Source organism: Prunus avium, chromosome 1, assembly GCF_965620075.1.
Source record: "Prunus avium chromosome 1, drPruAviu1.hap1.1, whole genome shotgun sequence".
Taxonomy (NCBI): Eukaryota; Viridiplantae; Streptophyta; class Magnoliopsida; order Rosales; family Rosaceae; genus Prunus; species Prunus avium.
The window spans coordinates 18,310,483-18,324,109 of record NC_142284.1 but is presented as its reverse complement, the minus strand read 5'-3'; the positions used below and the strand labels follow the sequence as shown (position 1 = coordinate 18,324,109).

The following is a 13,627-nucleotide window of genomic DNA, read 5'->3' as shown; positions in this document are numbered from 1 at the left end:
TCTTCTACATGCCCACCTCTTGGGGGTTTGATTTTCTTTTGCTGAAGGAGATAATTGGTTGGTAATCTGGGTGTTGAATTTTTTGTTGCCGTAGAGATGATAAACTGTGGAGCTAAGGTTGAGGTTTTTTTTAGTTGGAGGGGAAGAAGATATTCTAGGTATGTAAAATAGGGAGGTGGGTTGGTGGGGTTTTGGGTTGAGATGGTAGCTTTGACGGATTGAGGAAGAGGAGCAAGTTGCACAAAGAGGATGAGGCGAGCAATCCAGAAAATCCAAGAGGAACGACACTTGGGAGGTTCGAACTCGGGATGATGAGGATATAACATGTAATTGTGTGAAACAAATAAGGGCAATATGGGCAATTTGAAATTTTCATTTAAACCTCCGCATGCTTCTCCTCGCAGCAGTTTTCAGAAGCAGCTCCCCACCTGCTTCTGTTTTTCAGCTTTGAATGACAGCAACTTATTAAATAAGCAGCTTGGATTTGTTTTACCAAACACCCAAATCCCCAAAACTTTTTTTCAAAGCTACTTATTTTTTAAGTTAAGCAACCCCAAACCAGCCCTTATTGTCCTTGAGATACTATAAAGTATCCCTAGCCACATCTATATCTGCATGTTTATCTTGCTTGTTGCCTTTCATCAATTCTAGCACTACAACTCCAAAAGAAAAGACATCTCCCTCACGAGACCAGTGATCTACTATTTTTCCTTATGCTTCATTTAGTTTAGTTAATGAGATTAAAATTCAACTATGACTATTAATTTGAAAATAATTGGGAAAGAACTTATGTTCTAATAGGGTGTCTCCTAGCTCTTCATTATATGCGTAAAAAGTATTTGGAACTTCACGTATAACCGACCAACCTACCTTTTTTGAGTCATCGATATAAAATACTTGCTTCACTTGAGTGGCTATAACAAACTCATCATTTCTATGTCCTCTCCTAATAAGATTGACTAAAATAAATCCAAGCTCCTCATCATGTGTGATACCCTTTGAATTCTCAACCCATGCACACTTAAATAAAGGCAATCGAAACTGATGATAATTAAGCTCCCAAATTTCTTCGATAACACCATAAAAGGTCATATTTGAAACGACTGAATTTTTATCTTTTGCACTCGATACTTACATTGTACTAGCCACTAAGCAAACCCCCACTGTTTTGGACAATTCTTTTATCATCACGTGCTTTGGTGTGGGACTAGCAGCCATTAACGACATAAGCAACATATTTTAGAACTCCCATACACGGTTCTTGTGCTAGCCAACTCAAAGTGTCTCCAATATCACTATTTTCTTGGTTCATTTCACTAGCGACCTAATACCACAAGTGTTAATTACAAATTGTACTGCTACAAGTTAATATGCATCTTGTATATGGATTGATTAATAAAATTTGTGACACCACTTACCCGATCACTAAACCAATCAATGAAACTTACAGTTAAGCATATCTTGTACCCACTTATCATCATTTGCTTTTCTCGGATTAGTCTCTACTTCTTGTGTTCACTACAAAATCAAAGTTCAAAGATAAACTAAACACTTATTTAACATGCAGGTCAAAAGAGTTTTCATAACTTAATGAGTCATTACTAGTTACAATGTATAATGATCGACTGCAGCTGCGTTATCCAACATAGTTTGGTGCGCTTGCTGTTATAAAAAATATAAAAAATATAGTTTTCCTTTTCCGTAAAGCCAAACACAAAAAAATATTATATTATAAATAACATATAAATAAATAGGAAAGCTTTTAAGGTATAACGAAATTGAAGAAAACAAAATAATAGGTAAGTAAAAGGAAAATAAATAATAAGTAAGAAGGTGAGTTTGGTACGGTGAAGCACGTCAAAGACGCTGTCCTAAAGCCTTTGTAGCCTCCCTACGTGCAGGTACTGACGGTCTACAAGACTCCAAGATACGACCCCTTGTACACAAACTCAAGATCCGCTATGAGCACGTTCATAGACGGATATGGGTATCCAAGTCACAGAACCATTGCCAAAATAATAATATAAAGTAGAGAATATATATAAAAGTAGAAAAGGAGAGAATCAGTTTATGGTGGTGATTGTGGTATGTGATATTCTGATGGTGTAATGTGTGTGTTTCAAATGTGAAGGAGGAGTGGCCTTTTATAGGCATCCAAAAACAAGTAACCTTCACCAATCATAAAAGTTCACCAACCAAAAATTAAGGCATTCACCAACCAGAAATAAAACATGAATATTAAATATTTATAACCCCCACAATAAATCAAATAAAATAGCCAAAATAATTAATTAAATAAAACGGTTAAATTTTTAAAACCTTTTAAAATTCCAACAATCCCCCACAAGGTTTTTAAAATTTTACCGTGACAAAAAAAACAGTGAAAAATATATAATATATATGGCAATATAATACTATGTAATAGGTGTAGGTGCCTTCCGGGCTTGAACCTTCACTTAGTGATGATAGTCTCCATTTGAGGAACCTGAGTGTACACAGTATTGAACTCGGCACCTTTGACCAAACTTCAACATATCCCACACATAGTATTAGTTGAGACTTGGATGCGGGGTAGCGCTATTTATGGCCATGCGCTCATCTTGATTCTCATGAGAGTTACTAGAGAATAGCCCAATTCTCATAGTCGCGGCCTCACGACGTCTCTCACTTAGGTGAGTTCTCCAAGAGTACATGTGACCTGTACCCTGCGGGAGTTTGCCCGCCTCGAAACTCATTCAGGGATAAATCCCTTCCTGACGTCACATAAAATAGCACTTTTGCCTTAGGGATGAGCAGAAGAATATCTCAAGGATATCTCCATAGTTTTATCAGTGCTATATGAGTCACGCAATATGGATTGTTTCTACCACATTGAACTTCCTTCATGGGATCTCCAATCACAGAAGTTGGGTTACCTCCCTAGGTGACTCCCTTATGGGCTTAAGCACATCCCCCTCGACATTTTGCATTAATAGCCTCCTCCACGAGGCATGCATATCAAGACTAGCCTTCACAAGGCATATATAATGTAGTTCATGTCTTTGTTCTCCATTTTAGCGCGCTCTAAACCTGCATGTTATTGGAAATATTTCCTACACAATCTTGCACACAAACGATTAGTGGATTTCACCTCAGTATAATTGGAAATTAGATACGGATTGGTATACATTTAAGTATAACAGAAAACATCATACATTAAATCTTATGATCAAGAGTACCTCTTAAGTCCATGAAACTTTGAGTACACCTGCTATCACTTATGAATGACAATATAAAATTAATTCATTAAATAAATTTAACTATAAACACTGAGTATTTCAGGATACTCTTACTCCCTTTTGTGCACTCAAAGTGGCTGAAATCATGATCGCATATCCAGGTTGAAATTGTATCTTCTTGATTCTCAATAGGAACCTATAAGACAATAAGAAGTCTCTACCAAAATTTTATACCAAAATCATCATTAGTTGCACACATTTTCATATCAAAATTTAAGACAAATTAGTCTCATAATAAAATTTTATAATATAAACAAATTTCACACGGACACAACATGTTTGCCAAGGAAATATAAAATTATTATGTCACTAAATGAAATGTAATGAATCTTTCCCACGAGAGCATAAAGATTGAAAACACACTCAAAATTTTGGGAAAGAGAAAAGGAAAGCCTACATAAATGAATCTAATATTTTTCCAGCATAAAAGCAAAAATTGCTTAATGATAGTAACAAATAAAATTACAGCAATAAAGTTCCCATTTAGAAAAGTTCAACTTCCACAAATTGTCTACACTGTTTTTAAAATAAAATAAATTAAGAATGCAAAACTTTTATAATAAGTATACAACATAACTTTAGTTTTAAAGAGGTAATTAAAACCACTCAAAATCTAAAAATTAAAATAAATAAAAAGTATTGATATTAATTTTGTATTTGAAATACCCACAAAAATTACAACAAATACCTACATAGTTAAGGAAAACTCAACCCCCACAAATTTAAGGGAATTTGCAAAATATATGAAGATTGTACTAAATTTATATTTAATTTTAAATTCATAAGATATGCCAATAATACTTTAGAGGATTTAAGGGTTGAAAACCTTACACAAAAACTCAAAATTAATGCCACTTACAGTCATATAATTTATTATTTCATTTCAGTTTTCTCATGAGGATTTCACAATGTACACTTCATGGCACTTAACTCAATGTGGCAACTGTCAAGACTTCACAATCAAAAGAACATTAGTTCACTCAATATATTTGTATCAAGATTAACTCAAGTAACTAATATGAAGGATTGCACAATCGAAATATATATAGGCGTTGGCAACTTTAAAATGAATCCAAGGCATTAAAACAAAGATGTAATTAAATTGCATAAATGTTTAGTAATGTTAAATGCAATAAACACCCAACAATATCAACTGTTGCCAGACATAAATCTCTAAACGTCATAAAATTGATAATATGCAATTGCGGCACTAACGTTTTGAAATTAAGGCTGCAGTAAATAAAATTATCTCGTAATTGAATGTGCAATGCAAAACTTCTAAATAAGTTAATATCAATTAACCAATTTTCGAACCAAAAAAAAACTAACGTCCAAAACCAATTATAGCATATTAGAATACTTTATATCCGGGAAATTAATCTCAACATAAAATAAGTAATGAAATTTTGAAACATATATGCATATGCATAAAATATAATTTCTCCACAAATATAAAAGTATTGATTCTCAACATTGATGTATCAGCCAACTAGCTAAGGCTTTAAATAGTAGTGGATTGCCTCCCAAATTAGACCAAGGTATATTAAACTAATGCATTTATACTATAAAAAAAACTGTATGTTTTTCTCCTAAATTCAAAGCAATGACAGTCAGCAAAATAAAGAATAATTAGGGTCAATAAAACTTGCAATAATGTCACATAAACTCTCTGCCCTTTTCCACAAAAATTAATATCTATAAATGAAAATAAATAATAAATATAACAATTGAATACACAAATAGGCCAAAACTAAAATTGACGCAATATTAGATTTTGAATTCAAAATGAAACTACAACTTCAAGAATTTGAAACCAAAGTAAGTAGTATACCGATTTGCGAAAATGCAACAATTGAATATTCAAATCAAAGTTATCTTCATAAAAGGAAAACTTAATTGTCTGTTGACCAATAATGCTTTATTCCTTCATAATACATTAAACCACATAAAGATAGTGTATAAAAATCCAACGTTAAAAGTAATTAAATGCTAATATCAAATCAATTTAAATTAATTTGCAGTTTTTTTTTTTTTCGAATTAAAACAAAGAAGGTATTAGCACAAAATTTCATTAAGTTCATAACCATGTTAAGGGCAATAATCACCCAACATTATTAGCAACTTTTTTGCCAAAATAAATGTAGGAATTGAAAACAAGTGTGACCATTAGGCCAAATCTCGAAAATTAATTTCAACAAGAAAAAGTATTTTTGTCTTTTGAAAAGGTGTAAGTGTATGCAATCAAGAAAAAGCATACTCATGAATTGACATTTCTAGATTAAGTAAAACAATAAACAGACACAATACAAACTCTGATTTGTAAAGAACAAAGGGACCATGTAGATAAGATCATGAAACAGATTTCCACTTTCCATTTCCATTTCAAGTTATTTATTTATTTATTTAAAATTTGACAAAACTAAACAAGTGCCAAATGATAAGTTTCTGTATTGTCTTATTCACAAAATTCAAACTAAGTTAATTTCTTCGAATCACATAAATTTATAGCAATGCTCACACTTGCATAAGATAAAGTATTAATTGGTAGAACTTATCTTGTGGTACATGATATTGGACCCCTGATACCGATTCCATCATAACTCCAAATTGAAAATAACGCAAATCTCTATTCCCATAAATAAGATAAACCTTGAACACAATCGTTAGTGCAATATATATGTACATTTATATAAAATACTCGAAAGACACCACACATAACGTAATTTGATCCATTTTCCAAAAACTAAAGATAATTGATATCCAAAATCAGCAATAATATGATTAATATACCAACGCTATTGAAATAAGGTCATTAATTAGACATATTAATAAAATAAGTTGCAGAACTTTACAAAATATCAATTAGTCAATCCAAATGAATGGTCAGTGTAATGTAAATTATTAATTAAAGAAAATATATTAATAGGCTCTTAAATTTTATCAAAGCAAACTCTCAATTTCAAAATACAAGTGTTCTTTGAGTAACTTACAACTGCAAATCACAAATTAAATATATAACTAAAATTTATACAGAGGAATAATGTCTGAATAAAAATTTAGAGGAATAATAGCATAATCATAAGAGTCACAATTTCAATGCATTAATTCAAAGTATATAGCATAATATGATATAAATCGGCCAAATGCGTTTTAATTTTTAATTTTGAAAAAGGCCGAAACCCAAACAACAGAATGAACTGTGCAAAGTTTCAAGTATACAAAATGAACTGTGCAATATATATATAGCATGACAAAGATGCAACAAAACAAATAATTGTTCCTCAAAATTATACAAACCAATAATTATGTTTAACCAACAAACTGATAAAAATACATTTTGATAGAACTTTGAAACTTATGGATAAACAAGTCTTTGAGCAAAAGGTTGAGAACATATTTGGTTGTTCAAACAATAAATTCAAATCATCACACTAATATTTTCAAACCAGCACGCCTTTTACCAAACACACTTAATAAATATTTTGTAAAATTAAACTGTGCAGAGCTTACATATATACTATAAATATAGATATTGAATTGCAACAATTGTAAACTACAAACAACCTATAGCAGTACGGAAAGAAAATGATTTTAACATACAAAGGTTTAATAGACATATGGTTTCACATATATAATCAAACTTATGCTATGATAAAGACACAACCTAACAAATATGATTTATTCGAAATACATGTAAGATAATACTTTGTTTACTACAGTTTGAACCAAGCGGCAAGTGGTAATCTCATCAATCAAGTATTCAATTGAGGCTTCACAACAGTACGGAAAGAAAGTAGTTTTAATCTACAAAGGCTTTAGATTGTTATAAAAAATATAAAAAATATAGTTTTCCTTTTCCGTAAAGCCAAACACAAAAAAATATTATATTATAAATAACATATAAATAAATAGGAAAGCTTTTAAGGTATAACGAAATTGAAGAAAACAAAATAATAGGTAAGTAAAAGGAAAATAAATAATAAGTAAGAAGGTGAGTTTGGTACGGTGAAGCACGTCAAAGACGCTGTCCTAAAGCCTTTGTAGCCTCCCTACGTGCAGGTACTGACGGTCTACAAGACTCCAAGATACGACCCCTTGTACACAAACTCAAGATCCGCTATGAGCACGTTCATAGACGGATATGGGTATCCAAGTCACAGAACCATTGCCAAAATAATAATATAAAGTAGAGAATATATATAAAAGTAGAAAAGGAGAGAATCAGTTTATGGTGGTGATTGTGGTATGTGATATTCTGATGGTGTAATGTGTGTGTTTCAAATGTGAAGGAGGAGTGGCCTTTTATAGGCATCCAAAAACAAGTAACCTTCACCAATCATAAAAGTTCACCAACCAAAAATTAAGGCATTCACCAACCAGAAATAAAACATGAATATTAAATATTTATAACCCCCACAATAAATCAAATAAAATAGCCAAAATAATTAATTAAATAAAACGGTTAAATTTTTAAAACCTTTTAAAATTCCAACACTTGCTCCCATTTATTACGAGGTACTGATTATATAGAAGTAGTTCACAAACTATAACTTGTATTTAATTGATCCCTATCAACTGTTAGAACTCCAATTGGATTTAAATCTACAATGTACTCTAAGCATAATTCAACAAATTTTTCAGTAATATCACGTTCGACAATACAATCCTCCTTCCGGACAAGTACGATTTTTCACATAACTCTTCAACACTTTCATATTTCTTTTGGACGGGTACATCCATCTCTTATTTTTTGGTCCACACAAGCGCACTTCCCTAATGAGGTGCACTATGAGATGAACCATTATATCGAAGAATAATGGAGGGAAAAATTGCTCTAGCAAGCACAAAGTAGCAACCAGATCATATTGTATTCTCTCTAACTTAGGCACATCAACCACTTTGTTGCATATATCTTTAAAGAATAAGCAAAACCTAGTTATCACATATCTTACATGATATGGCAGCACATTACAAAGAACAACTGGTAACAATTGTTGCATTAATATATGGCAAACATGTGACTTAAGACCAACCAACTTCAACTCTTGCATGGATACAAGATTTCTTAAGTTTGAAGAATATCCGTCCGGCACTTGATACAAAACAAAAATTTTCTATTTCTTGTTCAATGTACATAAAGGAGCAAGCAGAAATGTTCTTTTTTCCCCCAACTCGTGGTGCCAAGTTTGTCCTTAATCCCTTCTTAACAAGATCTTCATAAGCATTTTCTATCTCTACTTTTTGGTCGGTAGAAAATGCAGCATAAAGATTGCATAGCCTTGCATGAACAGAGATTTGATTTTCCATATATTAAAAAATATGTTGTTAAATCATTTTTGTTTGAAGACAACTTAATTGTTTTCAAAAGTCTACGTGAAAATCATGAATGCAGAGGCACAAACACATATACTGTTGATGAAGATTTAATGAATCATTCTATTATATGTGATCAATTGGTCTATTGCTTGATTGTGCAATATAGTTATCATAACACCTAATGAGTAGGAAAATATAGATTTGATGAACTTGGAGACTTTTTACTTATTATTATGTAGTCATGATTTTTTGGTATTCGAATTTGACCGGAAGAGCAAAAATGATTAAAGAGGCTTGTTCATGAAAATGTCCCCCATCCTCTAGAACTCTAGGTATAATTGTTGGGTTAACTGGGATGGGTTTTTCGATACCGTGTTTGTCGTGCATCCATCAGTTGAACAATGAAACTTAAGAGATATCCTCACAAGCAACAATGTCACCTTATCTTGAGACAACTAAATCTCTATAGCTGTTCAAGTGGTAAAGGGAAATGCTTTTTTGCATAGTGTGCCAATGGGATTTATACCATATTAACTAACTGTGTTTTGTTTATCTTTGCAGGATTTTAATGTGAAACTGTCAGGTTTTAGCTTTAAGAGTTTGGGGCACAAATCTAGGCATATATTTTCACATGTGCTGTATTTACCTCCCGATTATCTTTGTGAAAATAATTTCTTTTTTTAATAGATACCTCTATAATAAGCTTAAGGAGGAAAATATGAAACTTATGATTGGGTTTCTTGACCCTGAAAGTACCTTTAAAGGTGGCCTCACCACAACGTTGGATGAACGAGCAAAAGTAATTACAAAAGTTTGAGGGAACTCTCTAATTACATTATACTATTGATCCCATATAATCCTAGGTGAGTTAACATTATAAACAATATTTTAGACAAAATCAATTATATATATATATATATATATATATTGAAAAGAATATATAACTCCTACGTGCTAATATGCAGTCGCCATTGGATTCTCACAATTATAAATGATAATAAAGATGTTATATATTTTCGATGAATGATTTGATAATTTTTCTATATTTTGTTTTGGGTGTTCAAGTGAGATTAAATCATATAATGCTGAAATTGGTAAACAAAGAAATAAAGTACTGTAGTGGAAACTGCTACAGGTACTCTTATGTCATATCTGTGCTCATATGTAATTATCAAAGGATTATTGTATAACCTATTTATGAAATCTCATGATTTTCATGTTTGTAGGGCACTTCGAGAGAAGAATGAGGTGTTGAATGTGGATATTGTGTCATGGGATACATAAGGGACATCATTGAAGATACAACCCTTTCATTCCGCACTAAAGTACTGTTTTTCTTTGTTACATTATAAATATTAGTATGCTTTTAGAAATCTGCTGATGTGAATTTATGATGTGGCAATTAGTATAAATTGTTGTTATGCTGGCAAATTACTTAGGAGTTTGGTTCCATGTTGCATTCTCATTTGGTTGTAAAATATGATGTTGCTTCTTTTCTTGAATTACTCTTGTGTTCTCATTTGGTTCTTACGCGCACATCCTTGGGAGTCACCAAACTCCTTGCAACTCTAATGGAAACATCATTGTCAAGGAGTAATGAGTCATTTACGGTCACTGGTCCTCATAAAGAAGCAAAGTAGGGCATCCACACTATTGCAACCCCTTGCCCCCATGTCTGTGTTGGCGGAGCTAGGTTTAGATCAAGAGAAAATGAGAATGAATAGGCCATTTTATTTCTAAGTTTGAGGAGATATGTTTAGATCGAGAGAAATGGGAAGGAAGAAAATTGGTGGAGCTAGGTTTTTTTTTTTTTTTTTTTTGAGTTTGAGGAGTTGTGATTTTTTTTTTCTCCCCTTGTTTCCTTTTATAGATGTCCATTATGACACTTGTTTCTGATTTTTCCCGCATTCCTCGAGCTCCACACCCATAATTTCCGCTCCATGTTTTCCACCTCGAGCTCTACGCCTTTGGGAAAATGTCTTCATAATAATAATATTTTTAATTTTAATTACTATATGTATAAAAGTTAATTAGAAAAAATAAAGAGAGAGAGCAGAAAAGAGAGAAGAGAGAAGGAAAAGAAAAAAAAACAAGAGAGAAGAAGGCAAGGGGTTTCAAACCCATAACCTCTTTCCTTAAAGCCCAACAGCTTATCACTACTCCATAAAGGATCCTTGTATTATAAGTGTATAATTGTAATATTTATTATAGTCTAATAGAATTTAAACAGGTTGGCGGGTTGACTTGAAATTCACCCGTTTGTTAAACGGGTCATAACAGGTTGACCCGAAAATTACCCAATCATTAATCTTGTGGGTTTGGATCATATTTTTTCCCGTGTGGGTTTCAAGTTGTGTAACAAGTCGTATCGGAAGTTGCCACCCCTAGTTATGACGAATGAATAATAAGTGGTGGTTGTTTGGTGCTTTTCTTTTTTATGTATTTCTTTCCTCATTTGGTTGTGAGCTATTCTAATAAGTGTTTGTTGTCTCTTTTAAATTTTGATGGGTTGTTTTGGTGTGCAAAGTTTGATGCTAGCTTGTTTTAAATTTTATTATGCAACAAATAGGAAATCATATTACACCCAGGAACAAATTGATGTGGTGCGAAATGAATGAGGAGAGTTAATGCTAAACCAAATGGATTGATCAAGTGTTGTTGAACCTCAAAATATACTCGTATGTGCTGAGCTTATCAATGTTGGTGTTCTAGCTTATATGTCATTCCTCTTCCAGCTTTTAATGTGTGACAATTTCCTTATTTATATCATGCAATTATTAACAATTTGAAGTTTGGACTACAAATGAAGTATTATGTAATTATGTATTTTGAAATACGATGACTTCTATTTATTTTTATTTGCAGAGGAACAAAAATATGAATTTGGTACATTGCTTGATTTAATTTGTCCATAATTCTTAAAATTGATGCCTTAAAAGTTGATTCTAGTTTGGACAAATGAATACATATAATTCTTAAAACTAATGCCTTAAAAATATGAGACATCAAAAATTGAGATTCAACTGAAGTGCATTACACATATGACATCACCATTAGTAAAGTGGTGATGTTGTAACTACAAATAAGCATCAGGATATAACATTATCCTATTATTTTTACCTCTTAAGACATCGGGCAATATATAATTAGTGAAGTAAATCTTGTTAAAAGGCATCGAAAATATGTATAAAACGATGCCCTTAACAATTAGACACTACAATGGGCCAAAAGAACTGATGCGAAATATCTTAAAGACATTGGATAATATAGGACAAGTGAAGTGGTTCTTCTACAAAGGCATCGCAACAATAAAGACACCACTGCTTATTATATGAATAAACTACAACATTAATGAAAATACCAATGTTAAACATGTTATAGACATCCGCAAATAAGAACTAGGTGAAGTGGTTCTTATGAAAAGGGATCAGTGGTATACAGACAACCGTTGTTGTTATAGTCAAAGACATCTGAAGTCAAGGAAATTTGGACGGAAGTCAACAATTGAAGCTCATTACAACATCACTTTGGTTGAAGACACCGATGTTGTTTCTATAAAATGCATTGGGTTTTCCCCGATGCCTTTTACACCCCTTTAGCATCACCTTACGAGGCATCGATATGGGATAGGAAAAGGCATCGGTTTTTCCCCAATGCCTATTAGCCTCTTTGTAGTACCATTTGGTTCACGAAAATGATTTGATGGGAAATGGAAGATTCATTTCGTATGTTTGGTAATGTTGGGAAAGTAACCGGGAAATACCACTTTATTTCCTTTCTCATGTTTGGTTTGTGTAGGAATGTAAAACAAAGTTTGTTTACTATTCAAATTTTACCCATATGAAATCAAATAATAAAAGAATGCATTTAATGCTATATTGTAATTCTAAATTGTTAAGTGGGACAAAATGGTCATGAAAAGTGTGCATTTAATGTTGGCCCGTTTTCCCAAACATTCCCATGGGAAGGGAAAATTAAACCCAAAGAGGGAATGAGGCTTACATTTTCCCCATATTTTCCCATGTGCCAGGCACTGGCAAACTCAAGAATTTTTTAGCGGAAAAGCTTTATTTTTTAAAAAAAAATGACAACCACACTTAATAAAATTAGGGGATGCTAAATTGGTCCTTTATAATGAGAACTCTCAATCCCACTAAAATAAGGAATTGTGCAAGCCCTATTAAAGCCCACTTAAATAAAGAGAACTCTCAATCCCACTTAAATAAAAAATTATCCATGCCCTATTAAAGCCCACGAAATGGCAGTCCAGGTTTCCATTTAAAAAAAAAAAAATTAATATATATATAAAGCAAGCGTGCTGCATGCAACCAAAACAACACTTTGTTTAGGCTTTTCGTCGAACACCTAGAGTACACCTCTCAGGCTGAGTAGATGTGCAATATGCAACATCTATAATGGGCTTTCCAGCGAGGGAAGGTGCAGCTTCACCTCTTTACACCTTAATAGGTCCACCACTGGTGCCAGACAACTATTTCTCATGTCTGGGACTTACCAAATATGGGAAAGTAATTGATTTCCATACCCAAGGCTCCCTTCTCATGAATCAAACGCTTAGTGTAATTTCCTTATACTAAAAAAAAAAAAAAAAACAACAACAACAACAAAAAACTGGTGGCGAGGTAGGCAGTCCACATCACAGAGCGTCCCAACAACGCGCTAGAACAGTACATTATCCTCTGACAAAATCACAGCAGCCACACGTTTCTTGTGTCCCGGACAACCACGAGCAGACGTAACATCTACTCGCGTCAGAAATCACCCATCCACAACTTGTTTTTCGAAATTCCCAATCTACCCTTCAGACACTAGCCCGCCAGAGGCCCAAACGAGCCTGAACGCGAGTACAAAAAATATTAAGAACTCAGGCGCGTATTATAATCCCCAACATTGATGCTCTTTCCATTTTCTAATTGCCATGTTTCCCTACCCACATGATATGGATAAGGCCAATTTCCAATAGGTTGCTAGACAACAAAAAACAGGTAGCCAAATGGTGCCAAAACCCAACAAAT

The 13,627-nt window shown here is 32.8% G+C and overlaps 1 pseudogene; it reads right to left on the bottom strand.

The window, feature by feature from the left end:
- Positions 1-7,815: 7,815 nt before the first annotated feature.
- LOC148297481 (uncharacterized) lies at positions 7,816-8,585 on the bottom strand (annotated as a pseudogene).
- Between the last annotated feature and the right edge of the window lie 5,042 nt (positions 8,586-13,627).